This window comes from Cornus florida, unplaced genomic scaffold (genome assembly GCF_030987335.1).
Source record: "Cornus florida cultivar Cherokee Brave unplaced genomic scaffold, ASM3098733v1 CherokeeBrave_3.0.0_Hap2_Chr02, whole genome shotgun sequence".
Lineage (NCBI taxonomy): Eukaryota > Viridiplantae > Streptophyta > Magnoliopsida > Cornales > Cornaceae > Cornus > Cornus florida.
In genome coordinates, this window is record NW_026775572.1 from 96,054,019 (window position 1) to 96,077,062 (window position 23,044).

Sequence of the window (23,044 nt, forward strand, 5' to 3'; positions counted from 1 at the left end):
CGAGAATGCAAAGATTTGAAGAAATGTTCGATCGATGAGACAGAGAGGCTTTTGGATACAGGTTCAAAAATTTTCTAAGTGTTGGAACTGCAGATCGATCTAAGATAAAGTTGGATCGATCGAAGAACTAAAGATCAATTTAGGAACAAGTTCGAAGATGGGACACAGAGCTGAAATATGCAGGTTTTGTTCAAACGATTAGACAGAGAGTGATTTGGATACAGGTTTGATGCAGGTGGGAAGTTCGATCGATCGAACTCATTTTGAGATCGATCGAACTTATGCAAAATGCTCAATTTCAACATAAAAATACATACAATCCTAATCACAGTTCCTAGCAATGCATATGAACCCAAAGCCAAAATCTAGACTTCGTAAGAAATGAAATTAAAGATAGAAATGAGGGAGGAATAGGGTTTTGACACCCTACAAAATGCCTTGCAAGTCTTTAACGTCTTTAGCAAGATGTTGGGCTCTTTTAGCCCGAATCAAACATCGTGTAGTGCATCCGCTCCTTGATGGGGTGATAAGTGTTTTGAACTCCACCCAACAAATGGTTCTTTAAGGAACTTGTTGGATTAAAGCTCAAAAGAAGTTTTCGGTCCTTGGTCAAAGCAATCTTTGGGTTTCATTACCCTTTCAAAGCAAGAATTTGAAACAATTTTCTTATAATGCAGGGTTGAAGATGGACTTTTTGAAACTTTGGTCTCACACAAAAACTTAATTCCTTCATATTTAAGGTCATGACATTTCTCCACAACATTAAGTTCTTTATGCTTGTCAAATGAATTGGGGGTTGGATTGAAGATATTCAACTTCACCTTCATGTGGCCAAATGAGATCTTCTATATCCCCGTCCTACAATTAATGTTGGCATTCGCGGTTGCCAAGAAAGGACGACCAAGGATAACGGGAATTTGGCTCTTAGGATTCGGGACCGGTTCCGTGTTAATGAAAACAAAATCAACAGGGAAGAAGAATTTATAAATCTTAATCAATACGTCCTCAATGATACCCCTAGGCTTTTTGATGGATCGGTCGGCAAGTTGCAAAACCACCGACGTCGGTTTCAAGTCTCCTAATCCTAATTTGACATATACCGAGTATGGAAGAAGATTAACACTTGCTCCTAAGTCAAGAAGAGCCTGATTAATGATATGATCTCCAATGATGCATGAAGTGGTAGGTGAACCGGGGTCCTTAAACTTCAGAAGAGTGTTATGCTGCAAAATTGAGCTTGCTTGCTCGGTTAAGACCACTTTCCTAGGTGCTTGGTTTTTATTCTTTCTCGGGTGCATAAGTCTTTCAGAAACTTGGCATAAGCCAGAATTTGCTTGATTGCATCCAAAAGTGGAAGATTGACTTTCATTTGCCTGAAGACATCCATAATTTCATTTGTTTTGGCCTTTTGCTTGTCAATTGAAATCGATCCTTTTAACGCATCCGGGAATGGAGCTATTGGCTCAAAAACCTTTTCAGACATTTTCTTTGAAGTCTCTTCAACACAAGAAGTTTTGAAATCATTTTACATATTTTTCTTTTCAAAATTACTTTTTAAATCACTTTTCAAGATATTCTCATTTAAAAAATCATACATATGCAATGAAGGGGGAATAGGATGAGAAACGGGACCGGTGTCAACTTGTGGTTGCACCAGTTCACTCTCTTCATTGGATGTACCCACTTGGTTGTCCACAATCTTCCTACTTCTTAAGGTAGTCACCACATTGATATGCTCTATTGTGTGACCTTCTGATGAGGAATGAGTCTCCACAACACATTGTTGCTTTTATGGGGCATTCAAAGGCATTTTCCCTTTCTCTCTAGCATTTAAAGTATTAGCTATTTGCCCTACTTGGGTTTCTAGCTTAGTAATGGATTGAGAATGAGAATGAAGCAATTGAGTGTTTGCCTCTAGAGTGCCTAGAGCGGTCAAAACTTTCTCTTCAAAAGCAAGACTCCTAGCATTTCCTTGACAATATAATGGTTGATTAGGAAAATGAGAATTAGAGAATTGGTTTCCTTGTGATTGAAATGGTCCATATCCTTGGGAACCTTGGCTTTGCATTAGAGGTGGAACATAATTCCCTTGGAAACCACTTTGGGGAGGGTTTGAGCCTTCCCCATGGTTTTTCCAAGAGAAATTCAGGTGATTCCTCCAACTAGGATTATAATGATTGCCATAAGTGTTGTTCCCTTGATTAACAAAAGCTACATTGACTTCTTCATGATGCTCACTTTGCACATGTCCATGGGGACAGTTGGAAGTAGAATGTAAAACACTTGAACAAGTCATACATGTCTCATTGGATGCATGATGGGAATGGTTAGGGACAGAAGATACTTGATTTGCCGAGTTTTGGTTGATCAAGAATTGATCAAACATTTGAGATAAGGATTTCATCTTGGCGGCTATTTCATTGGAATGGTCAACTTGATGTAAGCCAACACTCTTTCTTCCACTTAAATTCCTACCATTCTTAGGAGATAAAGTTCAATGCAAAGAATTTTCACTCATGCTCTCATAAAGACGCCACACGTCATCCTTATGCCTATCAATGTAAGAGCCACCCATAGAAGCGTCAACCATGCCCTTGTAATTGTCCGGTAAGCTCTCGAAGAAATATTGAACTAATTGCCATTTGGGCATGTCATGATGTGGACACTTCCTATACAATTCATTGAATCTTTCCCATGCCTCATGGAATGTTTCCCCATCCCCGTGTGAAAACTCTCGAATTGAGGTTCTCATGGCATTGGTCTTAGAAACCGGATAGTACTTCTTCAAGAACTCTTGTTGCATTTCTGCCCAAGAAGTTATTGAAAAGGCCTAAGATTGTTAAACCAATATTTTACCTTGTCTTTAAGGGTGAATGGAAAAAGTTTAAGCCTTAAGACCTCTTCCGGCATGTCCGTGTATCTCATGGTAGAACATACTTCAAGAAACTTATCCAAATGCTTGTAAGGTTCTTCACTTGGAAGTCCATGATAGTTAGGAAGCATTTGAGTGGTTTGTGGTTTGATCTCATAGTGGTGTGCTCTAAATGGTGGCAATTGAATGCATGTGGGTGCATTATATTCATTAGGCACATAGTGATCTCTTAAAGTAAGGGGAGGATTTGCAATTGGAGGTGCAACATGGGCACCTTGATTGCCTTGAATGATGGGAGGTGGTGGAGCATAGATTGACCTTGGCATTCCCAATGGAACTTGGCCTTGTTATTGTGGTGGGTGAATGAATGGCCTCGGCATGCCTAATGGTACTTGAATGTTATCATGATGCACATTGGGGTGGAGGATGCCTTGTTGGTCTATGTGACCAAGGTTCTCCACATGGTCCTCATTATATCCTTCCATTGATGAAATGGATTGACTAGAACTTCCTCTTCCCCTATGGTTTCGAACAACAGATTCAAGATGAAAATTTAGAGGGACAAGAGTGGGTCTCAATGATCTACGACCATGCATGCATAATGCAACACAACAAGCAATAAGTAATGAACAAGCACTTCACATTCGCAACAAAACAACAATCAACAAACTTCCTCCACATACAATGTTCCCATACTCCCATGCTATTAACAATATGCAATAAAAGTAAATTACCTCCATGTGGGCTCACAATTTATCTAAGAATTGAAATACAAGCCTCCACATGGGCCGACGATTTAACTAGAGATTGAGTTAAGAAAGAACTAACAAATGGTCATTTAGCACTACATTTCTATTTTCAATTTTAGCCTTGCAAATTTTTAGATTTTTAGCCTTTTTCCTTTGCTTTTGCTTAGCTCTTTGCTTGGAATGCTCCTTTATTCACCTTCAAGCCCAATGCTCCTAGTCAAACAAGAACTAACAGAATAAGTAACCAAAATGAAAACAAAGTAAAGACATGATCAAAAGAGTACTAATTCCTAATTGATTCCACAAATACGACGTTGTCTTCAATCAATCCTCGGCAACGGAGCCAAAAACTTGGTGGGTTTCCTTTGGGTGTTTCACCCAGAGGTCCAAAAAGTTTGTGCACTAAAAGATAATGGTGTAGAGCTATGATGAATGTGGCCAAGTTTTACATTTAGAAATTGCCACTACTACCTTTCATTAAAAATATAGTTAGAGCAAGTAGGGATCGTCCCAAGGGATTGGTGGGTCGTACTAGGTTGAGGAATCAAGATTAGGGTTAGTAGGTCGAGTGATCAAAAGATTGGTTGGTGGTTGAATTACACTAAAATGCAATTTAAACTAAAGTAGGCAATTAAATGTAATGGAGAGAAAATAAGAGAGAGATTTGGGGTTTAGAGATCACCACTAAGCATACCTTTTCTACACCATTAATAAATGATTAAAGAGGGGAAAAACATGTATTACAACATAGTGTGTCTGTGTGGTTGTTTCAACAAGTACGGATGACAAATTAAGCATATATTGTCTAAGCAACATGGTGGATAGCACAATATATCAAATTAAGCCATTAATCATTTCTTTAAGCTCACAATCCAAACATATCACAAGGTTAGAGATATGTGCTACTTGCTTTCATAAGTATGGAACATCAAACAACAAGCATGGATTGTCCTCCCATTTAACATCTAAACTACAAATACACTACAATTAAGCTAATGACATGAAATTAAACTAATTAAACTAAGGGAGACGTACAATCCATCAAGAAATGAGTATGAACCATCAAACAAAACACAAGAGCATTAATACATATAGACATGCATCAACAACACAAGAAATAGAGACAAACATATAAATATCTATTCTATCATGCATAGACATATGGATAGAATGAAATGATCAATTGGAAGCATTAAACCATAAAAATCATTGAATAAACAAGATCTATATATATAAAAGTGTCAAAACATGTATCACAATACAAATCCCCTCAAAAATATATAAATCAAGATGTAGAAAGCATGCTTAGGGTTAACTCTAGCCCCAAGAGGATGTCTAGCCACTCATGGATGGTGTCCTCCAACCCTCAAGGGCTAACTCCATGGTAAAGATCGCTCCTCTTCTTGGTTTATGGAAGAACTCCAAGCTTGTGTCTCTAGCTTTTTCCTTTCTTTTCTTCTTCACTAAGGATATCAATATTATGCCTCTATCTACTCTCAAGCATATCAAGTGTCAAGTCTCTCAAAAGTGGTTCATATTCCTTATATAGGTAGGTCAAATATCACCCCAAATGATCTGGGCTCGTACACCAATATTCCTTCCAATGATTGGATATGGGACAACTTTTAATGAGCTGGAATTTGAATTTTCTTAGGATTTGGGAAGTTCGATCGATCGAACTTGTGGTGAGATCGATCGAACATGGCTGAGATCTATCGAATTGAAGCTGGATCGATTCTCTATGGTGGTGCCTTTTTGGATAAAAACAAATCTAGATATTTTGAAGATATTTTCGGGAAAAAGACAAATGTGGTAGGTAGGGTGGTACAAGTGGATAAGATGGAATCTTTTTTATCGATCAGAAGAAAGTTAGATCGATCGAACTTTGTGGGATCTTTGGATAAGGACAAAAAAGCTTGGATCCATCTTGGAATGCTGAGATCGATGAACTTTTGATAGATTGAATATTTACTAAGATCGATCGAACTTGTTAAATTTCCACCACTTGATTCCTTTTGTTCCCACTTTGCTTCTTTCTTTAATTCATCTCAAGATTGCTTCAATTATGCTCTTATTTAGCTGAGTTAGCTTATTTTGGGGATAAGTACCTAAAAATGGAAATAATACAAAATCAATCTAAAGTGGGAAAATAAGATAGATAAATGTTGTAGAATACCTAAGCTTAAGTGGTTTAAATGCGCACTTTTCAGCACTCATCAATAGAAAATGGAAACAGTATATATAGTACATCATAGTAATAGGGTCGACGAACTGGCCTCAAAAATATAATATAACAGTATCAAAATAGCAGTCTAATATCATAGATATGTATAAAAATGAAAGAGAAGTAGAGAAATCAGGCAGAGGATGTAGGGCGGGTGGGGAGTGATCCCCAAATATCTCTGGATATACCCTGCAGCGCAGCTAGAACGTCTGAGCGGAGAGATGCTACATCTGTGCTAAGGGAGACGACGTCTACTCTGAGAGAGACAACATCTACCTGGAGAGAGACAACCTCACCCTCTAATGTCTGGAAACGCTCTCCTAGGCCAGGTGTATGAGCTGGAGCCTCAGGTATGACTGGATCATGAAACAGCGATATGTCCTGAGTCTGCTCTTGAGAATGAACTGGCAACCCTGCTAGAGAGTGATGCGGCAGCTCCTCTGCTGGCAGCTCTCTCTCTAAATCAATATTCATATGCTCATTAGCAACCATTGGTGGGTCTGCTGGATCAGCTGCTGCTGCTGCAGCTGTTGCCTACTCCATCTCCTCTATCTCAAGCTCCTCAACTACTAAAACTGCCTCCTCACGCAAACTCTTGATAAGAGCATTGTAGCTCTTATCCCAATCCTGCTTACCAAAGTGGCAAGCTCTTGTCTCTGCACGCTCGTCCGTACAGATAGGGTAGTGCTAGTCTCAGAGTATCTAGGTGATCAGATGGCCAAATGGTAGAAAAGTAGCTCGCTTGGGCTTGGCCTTGCTAATGTAAGTGGAATATAACTTCATCATGACACTCCAGTAGAGTGCCGGTATAAAAACACAGTGGCCTTTGTAGAATCCATATAAAGAAACTAGAAAATCTGATCGCCTCTGGATCTTATGGCCCGCCATAAATACGTTTCAGTATAGGACCGAATCGTTGAACCATAGCTCATCAGGCAGATAAGTTCGAGAGGCGAAAAGCTCGCCATCTGCATAGTGGCCTGTGAGTGCCACAACTATGTCTGTGTAAGAAGGCCTCCTCTCCAAAATAAGATAATGAACATCGGGAGGGCAGGCATGAGGCATTGGGATGATCTCGCTAGAATATCAACTGTGATCCGGATGGGGTAACCATCGATAGTGGTCTACAGCTCTAATAAGTTACCCAGGGCTGGACGGAGATGCTGGTAGAATAACCAAACAAGCCGCGGATAAACTAGATAGGTGACTGGGGTAAATATAGCTGAAAGACCCCTCCGGTCAAGATCATCGTAAGCTAGTCGGGTCAGTATATACCGGGAGAAGAAAGAAATGTCGAACACCGACTCATGCGCCACCTGAAGGCATGAGTATCTCCTGTCAGGTCTCTCGGGGACCAGGTCTGGTTGTACTGGTGGTGGTGAAGGAGATGGTACATGCTCAGCCTCAGCTGAAGAAGATGATGCAGCAACTGAAGACTGTAGTCTAGAGTTAGCGGATGGGGACTGAGCTGTATCTGCCTCTGACTGGTCCTGTATCTGCTCTGGCTCTGGCTCAGGAATGGGGTCCTGAACGTGAGATGGGCCTACCTGGTTATCTAATCTCTGCCTGACTCTGTGATGATAATGTCCACGGGTAACAGTCTTGACCCTAGCCATGGCCTGCAAACTAAAAGGAAAGCTTACAGAACAAGTCAGTAGCTGAATAAGGAAATAAGGCATAGCATTTAGAAACATGTATGTCAAATAAGATAGACAAAACAGAATAAAGGACATGAATCTATGCAAGTCATAAGAAATAAATGACATTAAGTGACTCATGCTTAGACAGTATAAGTATGGAATGCATCCAATGTGGAAAACACAGGCAGTGGGCGTGTATGAGACAGCATGAAACACAAGAAATGATGTGTAAAGTATGTGATGCAAATCTGTGAAGTTCGATCAATCACAAAAATATGAGATCGATATAAGTTCGATCGATCTTGAATCAGTGAGATCGATCAATTATAGATCGATCTGAGAAAAAGTTCGATCGATCAAACTATGAGTTGAAATTTAAAAAGTCACAAATCTGTGATGTGGATGGCACGGGGGCCTCACAAGCAAGCTCGTGGGCCCCTCTACACAACAAATTAACAAACATGGTCACTTGATTAGGCCCGTGACCTCCAAAATCAAAAATCAAAATCAAAAATATAAAACCGATATATACACACATATATACAGAGCTTCAAAGCTTCATCAATGGCTATAATCATCATCATCATCATCATCATAAATCTAACATGGAAAGCAGTGATGGCATCAAAATAAAGCTTTGAAATCAAAAAGGGATCTTGGATCTTACCCCAAACCGAGAGAGAAGATGAGATGCGAATGAAATCCAAGATTCGGGATGAGGGAGAGAGATTCGGGATGAGATGAAGTCGCCAGAGGGTTCGCCATAGATGGAAGAGTAGGTTTACAGCGGCGATGGGCTCTAGGGTTTGAAGATCAATTTCAAAGACATTTCCCTAGGTTCGATTTTTAAAAACATTTCCTTTTCAGTTCGATCGATTGAACTGGAATCGATCTCTCCTCTTAAATAACAAAATTATTTTTGAAATTTTTGGATTTTTCTGAATTAAAAAAATAATTAAAAATTAAAACTATTTTTGAATTTTGGAAAATTAAAATTTAAAAATCAGAAATTTAAAAATTAGAAATTAAAAATCAAAAATGTTTTTTGGATTTTGTTTGGAACATGAATAAAATAAAATAAAAATAAATGGAAAATTAAAAAATGGAAAATTGAAAATATTTAAGTTTTTCAAAAAAAAAAAAAAATAATAAAAAAAAAATAAACAGAAATATTTTTGTATTTTTTGACAATTTCTTTTTTTTTTTTTTATCTTCTCTTTTTTTAAATTTAAATTCGAAACAAAAGTCAAAGTCAAAGTCAAAGTCCAAATAGTAAATCAAAGAACAGAGATCGATTTCTCCAAGATCGATCTCAGAAGTACTCCGATCGATCGAACATGCAAAAATCTGCAGACATGTTCGAACAATGGGACAGAGAGGTGATTGGATGCAGATATGGATGCAGGTTCAAAATTTTTCTAAGTGTTGAGACTGCAGATCGATCCAAGATGAATCTGGATCGATTGAATGATTTACGATCGATCAAACAGAGACCTGAAATATGCAGGTTTTCTTTGAACGATTGGACAGAGAGAAGATTGGATGTAGGTATGGATGCAGGTATGGAGTTCAATCGATCAAACCTTTTTTGAGATCGATTGAATAGGAACAAAATGTCTATTTTCAACATGAAAGTCCATGCAATCCTAATCACAGTTCCTAGCAATGTATATGAACCTAAAGTAAATATCTAGACTTCGCAAGAAATGAAATTTAAAATAGAATTGAGGGAGGAATAGGGTTGTGACACCCTACGAAATGTACTAGTCTTTAACGTCTCTAGCAAGACGTTGGGCTCTTTTAGCCCGTATCAAACATCTTGTAGTATATCCCCTCCTTAATGGGGCGATAAGTACTTTGAACTCCACCCAACAAATGGTTCCCTAGAGAACTTGTTGGATTAAGCTCAAAGGAACTTGTTGGTCCTTGTTCAATGTGATCTTTGGGGTTCCATGCCCTTTCAAAACAAGATTTTGAAACAACTTTTTTTGAATTCAAGGTTGAAGATAACCCTTTTGAAATTTTGGTTTCAAGCAAAGACTCTATTCCTTCACATTTATTAGCATGACATTTCTCTACAACATTCACTTCTTCATGCTTGTTAAATGAATTTGGGGTTGGATTGAAGATATTCAACTTCACCTTCATGTGACCGAATGAGATCTTCATTATCTCCGTCATACAATTAATGTTGGCATTCGTGGTTGCCAAGAAAAGACGGCCAATGAATTTGGCTCTTAGGATTCGGGACCGGTTCCGTGTCAATGAAAACGAAATCAATGGGGAAGAAAAACTTATCAATTTTAATTAAGACGTCCTCAATGATACCCCTAGGATTTTTAATTGTTCGATCAGCAAGTTGTAAAACCACCGACGTCTGTTTCAAGTCTCCTAAGCCTAATTTGACATATACCGAGTATGAAAGAAGATTAACACTTGCTCCTAAGTCTAGAATAGCCCGATTAATGACATGGTCACCAATAACACAAGATGCAGTAGGTGAACCGGGGTCTTTAAACTTTGGAAGAATGTTATGTTGCAAAATAGAGCTCACTTGCTTGGTCAAGACCACTTTCCTAGGTGTTTGGGTTTTGTTCTTCCTCTTTTGGGTGCAAAGATCTTTTAAAAACTTGAAATAAACCGGAATTTCTTGATTGCATCCAAAAGCGGAAGGTTAACCTTCACTTGCCTAAACACATCAATGATTTCATTTGTCTTTGTCTTTTGCTTGTCAAGATAAATGGATCCTTTCAAGGCATCCAGAAATGGAGCTCTTGGCTCAAAAACTTTTTCAAAATCCTTCTTTGAAACATCATCAACACAAGAATTTTTCAAATCATGCTTTGATTCATCTTTCAAATCATTTTTGAACTCACTTTTCATATTACTTTTTAACATTTTCTCATTTTAATGATCATGCATATGCAATGAAGGAGGAATATGATAAGAAACGGGACGGGTGTCAACTTTTGGTTGCACCGATTCACTCTCTTCATTGGACACACCTACTTGGTTGTCAATTATTCTCCCACTTCTCAAGGTTGTCACCGCATTGACATGCACGATTATAGGACTTTCCGATGAGGAATGAGTCTCCACAACACATTGTTGCTTTGGTGGGGCATTCAAAGGCATTTTCCCTTTCTCTCTAGCATTTAAAGTACTAGCTATTTGCCCTACTTAGGTATCTATTCAGATGGTTCCTCCAACTAGGATTGTAATGATTGCCATAGGGATTATTCCCTTGGTTAGCAAAAATATCATTGGCTTGCTCATGGTTTTCATTTTGCATATGTCTGTGGGGACAATTAGAAATAGAATGCAAGACACTTGAACAAGTCATACATGATTCATTAGATGCACAATGATGAACTTGATTAGGGGCGGAAGACATTTGATTCGCCGAGTTTTGGTTAATCAAGAATTGATCAAACCTTTGAGATAAAGATTTCATCTCAGCGGCTATATCATTGGAGTTGTCAACTTAATACAAGCCAACATTCTTCCTTCCTCCTAGATTTCTACCATTTTTAGAAGATAAGGACCTATGCATGGAATTTTCACTCATACTTTCATACAATTGCCATACATCATTTTCATGCTTGTCAAGATAAGAACCACCCATTGATGCATCAACCATACCCTTGTGGTTATCCGGTAAGCTTTCAAAGTAATATTGAACTAGTTGCTACTTAGGTATGTCATGATGAGGGCATTTTCTAAGCAAATCATTAAACATTTCCCATGCCTCATGAAACATTTCCCCATCCCCTTAAGAAAATTCATGAATGGAAGTTCTCATGGCATTGGTCTTTGAAACCGGATAGTACTTTTTCAAGAACTCTTGTTGCATTTTTGCCCAAGAAGTTATCAAAAAAGGCTTAAGATTGTTGAACCAATATTTTGCCTTGTCTTTAAGGGTAAAAGGAAAAAATTTAAGCCTTAACACTTTTTTCGGCATGTCCGTGTATTTCACGGTGGAACACACTTCAAGAAACTCATCTAAATGCTTATAAGGTTCTTCACTTGGAAGTCCATGATAGTTTGGAAGCATTTGAATAGTTTGTTGTTTAATTTCATAGTGATGTGCTCTAAATGGAGGCAAATGAATGCAAGTGGTTGCATTGTATTCATTAGGCACATAATGGTCTCTCAATGCAATGGGAGGATTCACAATTGGTGGTGCTAGACGAACACCTTGATTAGCTTAAACTATGGGGGGTTGTGGAGCAAATATTGGCCTAGGCATTCCCAATGGAACTTGGCCTTGTTGTTATAGGTGAATGAATGGTCTAGGCATGCCTAATGGTACTTGAACATTTTCATGATGCATATTAGGGGGGAGGTTGCCTTGTTAGTCTATATGACCAAGGTCCTCCACATGGTCATCATTCAAATCCTCCATTGGTGAAATGGAGTGATGAGAAGTACCCCTTCCCCTAGGATGATGAACAACTGATTCAAGATGCAAATTAGGAGGGACAAGAGTAGGATTCAATGACCTACGACCATGCATACATTAGAAAAGCAAATAACAAGCAAGTAACAATCACTTCGCCCCCGGAACAAATAAATCAACAAATCTCCACATTCAATGATCCCATACTCCCATGCTTAAACAACATGCAAAGAAAAGTAAATTGCCTCCACGCGGGCCGACGATTTAACTAGAGCTTGAGTTAGAAAGGTCTCACAAAGGGTCCTTAAGCAACTTCAATTGATTTTCAACTTCCAAACTTTGCTATGCTTTGCATTTTTTAGATTTTTAGTCCTTTTTGTGCTTAGTTTAGCTCCTTGCTTTGAAGTTTCCTTTGCTTAATCTCCTTGCTCAATTTCACCTAGTCAAATAAGAACAAACACAATAGTGACCAAAAATAAAAATAAGGTAAAGACACGATCAAAGGAGTACTAATCCTTAAATGTTTCCAAAACACAGCGTTGCCAATTAGATTCCCCAACAATGGCGCTAAAACCTTGGTGTTGCCGTCGCACCAACACTTAAAAGATGTTCAAAAGGTAGTGAATATGCAATGTGGCCAAGTTTTAAATTTATAAATGCCACTACTACCTCTAACTAAAAATATAGCTAGGGTGAGTAGGGATTGTCCCATGGGATTTAGGGTGCACTAGTAGTGGAAACAAGGCTTAGGGTTAGTAGGTTGAGTAATCAAAGGTAGGTTGTTTGGTTGATTAAACTACAATTAAAACTAAACAAGATCAATATCAAGCAAGAAATTAAGGGATAGAGAAAATAAGAGAAAGAGGTCTTGGGACTTAGAGATCACCACTAAGCATCACTTTTCTCTATACTCAATTCACAATTAATGAGGGGAAAGCATATGTTGCAACAAGAGTGAGTGTGTGTGGTTGTTTCAACAAACATGGATGACCAATTAAGTGTATATTGTCTGGACAACACAATGAATAACACAATATATCAAAGTAAGCCATTAATCCTTCTTTAAGCTCACAATCTAAACACATCACAAAATTAAAGAAATATACTACTTGCATTCATAAGTATGGAACATCAAACAACAAGCATGGATTGTCCTCCCATTTAATAACTAAGGTAACTACACTACATCTAGGCTAATGACATGAAAATTAAACTAATTAGACTAAGGGAGAGGCACAATCCATCAAGAAATGAGTATGAACGATCAAATAAACCACAAGAGCATTATATTAAGCATTATGTCTTGACAATCTCTAGATCTATAGCATTCATACACATAGACATGCATCAACAACACAAGAAATAGAAATAAACACATGAACATCTATTCTAGCATACATAGACATATGGATAGAATGAAATGGTCACTTGGAATAATTAAACCACACAAATCATTGAATAAACAAGATCTATGTATATAAATATGTCAAAACATGTATTACAACACAAATCCCCTCAAAAATACATGAATCAAGATAAAGAAAGCATGCTTAGGGCTAACTCTAGCCCCAAGAGAATGTCTAGCCACTCATGGATGGTATCCTCCAATCCTCAAGGGCTATCTCCATAGTAGAAATGCTCCTTTTCTTGAAGTAGATGGAAAACCTCTCAAGAATGTCTCTAGCCTCGTCTCCAAGAATATGTTATACAATATGTAAGTTATGTCAAGTATGCTCTCAAGAATGGCTCATATTCCTTATATAGGTAGGTTAAAATGTCACACCCAATAGTCTGGGCTCGCAAATCAATATTCCTCCAATGATTACACCATGAGCCAACCTTTAATGAGCTGGATTTTGTCTTTTTTTCGGGCTTGAGGAAGTTTGATCGATCAAACTTGCGGTGAGATCGATCGAACATGGCTGAGATCTATCAAACTTTGGATGGATCGATCCTCCCATGGTGGCGCCTTTTTGGATAAGGACAGATCTGAGATATTTTGGGGAACGAGACAAAAATGGTAGGTGGGGTGGTACAACAGGATAAGATGGAATCTTTTCGATCGATCTGAGAATTGTTCGATCGATCTAACTTTGTGGGATCTTTGGATAAGGACAAAAGAGCTTGGATCCATCTTAAAATGTCTACATCAATGAACTTTTGATCGATCAAATTATACTTGTGATCGATCAAACCTGCTGAATTCCATCATTTGCTTCAATCTGCCTTCACTTTGCTCAAATTTTCCATTTAACTTCTTTTAAGCTCTTATTTGGCTAAATTAGCTTATTTTGGGGATAAGCACCTAAAAAGGGCAATAACACGAAATAAGTCTAAAACGGGAAAGTAAGATAGATAAAGGTCCTAGAATACCTAAGCTTAAGGGGTTTAAATGTGCACTTTTCAGCGCTCATCAATGTATATCTGTGCCGCTCAAAATCAGCCAACATAAAATCCGTCTCCTGATGGATGGTTCTAAACCTCTAAGCATCTGCTAGTGCCATAGCTAGAGTCTGAACACGTCTCTGTCGCGGACGTCGAGGTATATCTATAACAACGTCCAAAGCCCCTGCAATACCCCTCAACAACTACCCAAGAAATCTCAAACCTGTGCTCCAAAGCTCGAGCCTCAAACCCTATGGCTTGAGCTTTCCACTGTGTAAGGCTCAAGCTTGGTGTTCCCTATGCTCGAGCTTACTCCAAGCAATTGCTCGAGCCCAAATATGAGAGCTCAAGCTTTTTGGGTTTCAACATAATCAAAACTCCTTTAAATCCTTCCAAAGTCGTCCAAACTAATTCCAAATCAACCCCAAACTTCTATTCAATTACAATACTACCCCAAACCTCCAAATATTTCAACCCAACATCTCCAAAATATCCAAACCCGTGTTCATCAAATCTATTAATAGATCTAGAATTTCTGCAAGTTTGTATGATAAGTAAAGGTTAGTTTATTGGTATAGGTGATGAAAACGAGATTTTAGGAAATTTGGGCATGGTTTTGCGGCAAAACAGAAAGCTATACATAGAAAATATATAGGTATATATACATATATATATATATATATATATATATATATATATATAACTAAGAGAGATTGAGAGGAAATTTTACCTTTTGATGTAGGATTTGGAGCTTGAGACGATAGAGATGATTAACTTGAAGAGATTGGAGAGATTGGGAGACAAAGGAGGCTAGAACGAGTGAAAGCACGAGGGTTTCAATCTTGGTACAAGGTTTTCTTTATATATTAATGTACCAGAGCTCGAGCCCTAGGCTTAAGGCTTAAACTTAGCTGCTGAAAACCCTAATGTTAGTAATGGAGCATAACTCGAGCTTAGCGTGTGTAAGTTCGAGCTTTTGATAGCTGATGCTCGAGCTTTAGAATGAAAGCTCGAGCTTTGAGGACAATTGTTTGAATTTTTCTGTTTTTTCAATTTTTCTTGCTTTTTCTTAATAAACCTAAACTAAGCTAGAAACAAAATAATAATAAAAATTAAGTAAAACCTAAATTAAAGCAAAAATAAAATAAAAGAAACTACAGTATAAAATACAAATGCTATGTTTAACGTCGATAGCTCGACAGCATGCTAAGTTTAACGTCAATAGCTTGACAGCATGCTAAGTTTAATGTCGATAGCTCGATGAAAACTGACCTCTCTAGTCCAAGTAAATAGGATCATGAAGTTCTACTGCCTCTACTATGCCTCTCTGCACACTACCCTATATGTAGGTTTTAAGTCTCTGTCTATTAACTTTGGACACTTGTCCAGTCTTGCAATCTTGTATCTCTATTGCACCATAAGGTGTAACAGAAATAACCATATATGGACCCTCCCAACGTGATTTCAGTTTTTCAGGAAAAAGTTTCAGTTGTGTATTAAACAACAAAACCTTCTTCCCGGGCTCAAAAGTCTTATGCAATATATGCTTGTCATGAAATGCCTTAGTCTTTGATTTGTAAACCTTAGCACTCTCATAAGCATCATTACGTAATTCTTTGAGCTCAGTTAGTTGAAGCTTCCTGTTAGAACCAATAAAGTTTATATTAAAATTGAGCTTTTTTATGGCCAGAAAGCTCGATATTCTAACTCTACAAGAAGATGACAACCTTTACCATAGACTAGACGGTAAGGTGACATACCAATCATAGTCTTAAAAGCTGTTCAGTAAGTCCACAAAGCATCATTTAGTTTGGTCGACCAATCCTTACGATCTGGCTTAACCATTTTTTCAAGAATTCTTTTAATCTCATAATTGGATATTTTAACTTGGCCACTTGTTCAGGGATAATAGGAAGTAGCAACTTTATATGTGATGGAGTATTTTGGTAACAAAGTACGAAAATATCTATTATAGAAGTGAGCACCCCTATCACTAATAATAGCCCGTGCGTACCAAACCGACTAAAAATGTTTGTTTAAATGAACTCAACCACGACTGCAGGATCAGCGGTTTTAGTAGCCACTGCTTCAACCCATTTAGACACATAATTTACAGCCACAAGAATATACTCAATTTTATTTAACTGAACAAAAGGACCCATGATATTAATACCCCATACATTAAAAACCTCAACGACTAAGATCGGAGTTAAGGGCATCATGTTTCTTCTGGAAATTGATCCTAAATGCTGACATCAAAGGCATGACCTACAGAATAAGTATGCATCCCGAAAGAGTGAAGGCAAAAAGAAACCACACTGAAGAATTTTAGCGGCAGTTTTCTTTGCACTGAAATGACCTCCACAAGCCAAACTGTGACAAAAGGTCAGAATACTATGAAACTCACTCTCAGGAACACATCTACGAATGATTTAGTCAGCACAATACTTGAAGAGCTAGGGATCTTCCTAATAATACATCTTAATCTGAGAGAAGAATTGATCTTTTTCCAGCTTTGACCAAGATAAAGGAATTTTGCCTATTGCGAGATAATTCACAATATCAGCAAACCAAGGCAAATCTGTATGAGAAACCCCAAATAGTTATTCATCTGGAAAGGAATCATAGATTGGAAGTGAAGTTGAGGTATCCTCAATCAGAATTCTAGAAAGATGGTCAGCAACCACATTCTTTGACCCTTTCTTATCCCGAATTTCATAATCAAACTCTTGAAGCAAGAGGATCCATCAAATCAAACGGGGTTTGGTTTCCTCTTTGGAGAGAAGATGTCTCAAAGCAGAATGATCATAATTGACCACTACTATGGAACTCAACAGATATAATATGAATTTGTCCAAAGCAAAGACAACTACAAGTAACTCTTTTTCAGTAGTGGTATAATTCAATTGTGCATCTGAAAGAGTTTTGCTCGCATAATAGATAACATAAGGAAGTTTATCAACTCATTGTCCCAAGACAGCACCCATAGCATAATCAGATGTGTGACACATGATCTCAAATGGAGGAGCCCAGTTTAGAGGATTCATGATAGGAGCTGAAGAAAGAAGAAAGCGAAGCTTATAAAAAGCTCCTAGGCATGATTCATCAAAGACAAAAGGAGCATCCTTTGCAAGTAGATTACACAAAGGACGAAATTTTTTGATAAAATCTTTAACGAAACATCAATAGAACCCGGCGTCCCAAGAAATGATCGCACTCCCCTTACGGAGGTAGGAGGAGGCAATTTAGAGATCAAATCTACTTTGGCTCTATCAACTTCAATACCTCTCTCTGAAATGATATGTCTTAAAACAATCCCCTCTTGAACCATAAAATGGCTCTTCTCCCATCTAAGAATAAGATTAGTTTCCCTATAACGCTAAAGCACTAGGGACAGATGTTGGAGACATTTTTCGAATGTGGACCCAAAAATAGAAAAGTCATTGATAAGCGCCAAATATTGTATATTCAAGCGCCCTTAATTGCATTAGTTAAGTCCATTATTTGGTATTTGTATACAGATTATCTTCATTTTTGTGTTTTTATCTATTTTCAGGTGTACTCTCCAAAAAGAAATAAAAAGAAGACTTTAAGAGATTTTGAAGATCAAATGCACTGCGGGTGTCAACATCTAGGGCTAGTCAAGAAAAGAGGTTTCAATGTACCTATGGAAACTCTCAATAACACAGTTTGATAAAGAATGACTCAATGGTCCAAGCTGAAGAAATGCAAAATAATTGCATTTAGACATAATCAGCCTTCGCGTTTGGACGCCAGACCTTGCGTTAGGATGCCATACAGTAGCCTTCGCATCCAAACACCAGCCTTTACATCTGGACGCCAGCCTACGTGGCCCAACTTTGATTTTGTCAAAGTTTGTTCCTCTTTTCTAGGATTTTTGAATTTCAACGAGTTAGGGTTGTTAGGCAGCCTATTCTGAGTTTAAGAAGGGGCAAAAAGCTGGTATCAAAGATTATTATTATATTTTTTAAAAATATATTGCAGAGGGAGGAGTTTTTCTAGGTTTTTATGCTAAGTTTTGCAATAATGGGGCTGTAAAGGAAATCTTCTTCTTCTTCAATCCTTAAAGCTGCAGCCATATCCATGAGGAACTAACTCCTCTCCTAGGGAGTTAATGTAACCTAGACCAAGTAAACATGTTGTAATTGTCTTTTCAATTTGGGGATTTATCTTGTATATATTGAAGTTATTTACATTGAATTGATGTCTCTTTATATTGAATTAATGTATGTGATTTTCACTTGCATAGATAGTTATATTTATATGTATATCTTGTCTTAGAACTCATATTGGCATAATTATACACTTTATATTATTACAGTGACAATGGGAATGTGACTTTATGAATGGTTATATTGGCACGTTAATTGATAATTTGTATAAATTATACTAAAGGAAGATGGACCATGCTACACCTTTAGGTTAATTTATGTTAGGTAGATAGTCTATACCAACTGAAGATAATTTATGATAGATAATCGAATTTCATGTGCTTCAACATACAATTGAAGGACCTTAATAAGCCATGCCTAGGAAAGATGGTTCATACCATAACTTAGTGTAGGTGGATAAGCCATACCAACGAAAGATGGTTTATGCTTAGTCCTGAAATGTATGAATTTCTAGAAGATGTTGTGCTTGTTTTATACTTCTATACATCATTTTATATACATATTTGTTAATCCCCAAGTTGAATACAAGTTAGCATGTTTATGAGGTTTAGCTGATTGCATATGGTTTTGTAATCAAAGTTTAAAAATTACTTTTGGTTGTATATATATTTTTATATTTTTTTATGTTTTTGTGTTACTAGGGACTAAAGACTTTCCAGGTGATCTAATTGAAAAATTTTAAGTTTTAAGGACTTGGGGTAAGTTTTTGAAGTTTCTAGTTTATTCATTGTTTGGCCCTTATCGAGGCTATTGCAATTTTCTATTTTATTCAGAGCATAGGTCCTTGTCGCGGCCATTTCAATCTATTTTCATTATTGTTGAATTGAGGAGAAAGGGATCAATGTATGTAGATGTATTGGTGTTGTAGTGCTTGTTGTGTTTGATAGTTTTAGGATCAAGTGTAACTCTGATTCCTTACTCAGTATACTTACAACTTGGCTTAGGAGAACTAAAATCCACTTCAGTTGTCTTACAACTTGCGGATAGATCCATAAAACAACCCCGTGGTATCATTGAGTTTGTACTCGTCAAGGTGGACAACTTCTACTTCCCGGTAGACTTTGTGGTTCTAGATATATTCCTGTAATCCTTGGTCGGCCCTTCTTAGCTACGGCTAGTCCTTCCATTAATTGTCAAACCGGGGTGATGGATATTTCTTTTGGAAATATGAAGGTGAAGCTCAACATCTTTAGTGTTTCTCAACATCCTCAAGGGGAATATGAGTGCTTCTCTCTTGACATCATTGATGAAATAGTCGAAGAATCTCTCCCTTTTATTTTAAGTCAAGATCCTCTTGAAACTTGCTTGGCTCATTTTGACTTCGAAAATTACGATATTAATCAATCCATTTGTGAAGTCAACTCTTTGCTTGATGTCAATGCAATCATGGACTTTCCCTTTTGGAAAGTACCAAAGGAACCTCTTCCATTAATTTCCAGCACACCTCATGTCCCTTCGCAAAAATCTCCACCTCAACTTAAGTTAAAGCCACTCCTGGCTAATCTCAAGTATTTCTTGGTGCAAATAAAACTTTTTTGGTCATTATTGCATCGGATCTTTCCAAAGACCAAGAAATCAGCCTTTTAGCGGTGCTACAAGAGCACAAAAAAGCTGTTGGTTGGTCAGTGGCTGATTTAAAAGGAAATGACCCCTCCATTTGCATGCATCGCATTCTTTTGGAGGAGAACTTCAAACCTTCCTAAAAGGTGCAGCGCTGGTTGAATCCTAACATGAAGGAGGTTGTTATGAAAGAGCTAATCAAGCTATTAGATACAGGGATCATCCACCCCATCTCGGATAGCAAGTGGGTAACCCCTACTTAAGTTGTTCCAAAGAAGTCTGGCCTCACCGTTGTTGAAAATTCAGTGGGAGAACTTGTGCCACAATACACCACCACTGGTTGGCGAATATGCATAGATTACCGGAAACTCAACTCTGCAACTAGGAAAGATCATTTTCCACTTCCATTCATTGATCAAATCCTAGAAAGTTTAGCCTGTCAAAGTTACTATTATTTTCTTGATGGTTATTCTGGCTATAACCAAATGGCTGTAGATCCTCAAGATCAAGAGAAGACCACCTTCACTTGTCCTTTTGAAACTTTTGCTTATCGTCATAAGCCCTTTAAGTTATATAATGCATCGGCCACTTTTCAGAGATGCATGATGTCCATATTTTCTGATATAGTCGAAAAATTTCTTGAAGTATTCATGGATGATTTTTCTGTCTTTGGATCTTTCTTTAACTCTTGTCTCCATAATCTGTCACTTGTGCTTCAAATATGTAAAAATACAAATATGATCTTAAGTTGGGAAAAGAGTCACTTCATGGTACAAGAAGGGATTGTCTTAGGACACATTATCTCTAAAAGAGGGATTGAGGTCGATACGGCAAAAGTTGAATTAATGCACAACCTTCTTCCTCCCTCTTCGGTGAGATAAATTCGATCTTTTCTTGGCCATGCTGGTTTTTATCGCCCTTTATCAAGGACTTCAACAAGATATACTGGCCTTTGTGCCATCTTCTTGCCAAGGATACTACTTTCAACTTTGATGAAGCATGTTTGGAAGCTTTTAAGAAGCTCCGTTCACTACTCTCTTCCTTTTAAAATCATGTGCGATGCATCAAATTATGCATTAGGTGCTGTTTTGGGCCAACGTGTGGATAAAACTCCTCATGCCATTTACTATGCTAGTAAGACCCTCTCAGATGCTCAATTGAATTATACAACAACTGAGAAAGAGTTGCTTGCAGCTGTCTATGCCTTGGACAAATTTTATTCATATCTTCTTAGATCCAAGGTTATTGTCTTCACGGATCATGCCGCGTTAAAGCATCTACTTGCAAAGAAAGAGACAAAACCTTGACTCATTCGTTAGATACTCTTACTACAAGAGTTTAATATTGAGATTAAGGACAAGAAAGGCACTGATAATGTTGTCGTAGATCATCTCTCTCGGCTTCTTATTGAAAGCACTTCTGATTTTTCTGTAGTTCATGATTACTTTCCGAATGAGCAACTATTCCAGATTTCTTATGTGTCACCTCCTTGGTTTGCTGACATTGTCAACTATCTTGCGGTTGGAAAAATTCCATCCCAATGGTCTAAGCAAGAGAAAGACCGGTTCTTCGCTCAAATCAAAAATTTCTTTTGGAAAACCCGAAACTGTTCAAGTATTGCCCGGATCAAATAATCCAGCGATGCATTCCTGAATAAGATCTCGAAAATATTTTGAAATTCTGTCACACTCTCGAATGTGGAGGACACTTCACTGCTAAAAAGACTTCATCAAAAGTCTTTCAAAGTGGATTTTATTGGCCTTCATTATTCAGGGACGCTTACAATTTTTGCAAGTCTTATGAGCAATGCCAAAAGCTTGGGCCATGTCTAAAAGAGATATGATGCCATTGAACTCAATTCTAATTATCAAAATCTTTGATGTATGGGGAATAGATTTTATGGGACCATTTCTATCTTCTTATGGCTACGTTTACATTCTCCTAGCGGTGGATTATGTATCTAAATGGATAGAGGCTGAGGCAACTATAACCAATGGCCATACTACAATGGTCAAGTGCATTCAAATGAACATATTCAGTCAGTTTGGTACACCTAGAGCACTCTTAAATGATGGAGGATCTCATTTTTGTAATTGCTATCTTAGATCTGTCCTCCTTAAGTTCTCTGTCACTCACAAGGTTTCCACGCCTTACCATCCTCAATCGAGTGGTCAAGTGGAAGTCTCGAATCGGAAAATCAAAAATATCCTTGAAAAGACGATTAGACCGGACTGCAAAGATTGGTTATTACCACTGAACGATGCGCTTTGGGCTTACTAAACTGCGTTTAAGATGCCAATTGGAATGTCACCATACCGGCTCGTTTACGATAAGGCATGTCACTTTCTGATTGAATTAGAGCATCGTGCCTTTTGGGCCATAAAATGGTTCAATTTCAATCTTGATCAGGCCTGATCTAACCGAAAATTGCAACTCAATGAGCTAGAGGAAATCCGGAATGACGCTTATGAAAGTGCTAAAATTTACAAAGCAAAGGCTAAAGCATTCCATGATAAGCATATCATCAAGAAGTCTTTTGCTTCAGGTCAAAAAGTTTGGCTTTTTAATTCCCGTTTGTAACTCTTTCCTGGGAAGCTCCGTTCCCGATGGGAAGGACATTTCCTTATAATTTCTGTTTTCCCTTATGGTGCAGTTGAGTTGCAAGACCCAAATAATGGGAATCTTTTTAAGGTCAATGGTCAGCGGCTTAAGCCTTACATTGACACTCTAGTCCCAATCGGATATGTGGATTCCATCATCTTGACAAATCAAATTTATTCCGACTAGTTAGATTCTCATATCGTTTAGCTATCGACGTTAAATTTAGCACTACAAGGAAGCAATTCTTTCTATTCCAAGCTTCCTTATAGCTTTGCTATCGTAAACCAAGATTTTTTGAAAATGACTAAGTAGAGACTCCATTTGGAATCATCTAAAATTCCATTTCAATGGTCATCAAGGGTTTCTATAGTCCTATTATGGTTTCGATAACATCTTCGGGAATTTTTGGCCTTATCTCAAG

At 37.7% G+C, this 23,044-nt stretch overlaps 2 pseudogenes; both read left to right on the forward strand.

Moving 5' to 3' along the window:
• The first annotated feature begins 2,648 nt into the window (after positions 1-2,648).
• Positions 2,649-2,747, forward strand: LOC132297830 (small nucleolar RNA R71; annotated as a pseudogene).
• An 8,436-nt stretch (positions 2,748-11,183) lies between these two features.
• Positions 11,184-11,281, forward strand: LOC132297890 (small nucleolar RNA R71; annotated as a pseudogene).
• Positions 11,282-23,044: the final 11,763 nt, after the last annotated feature.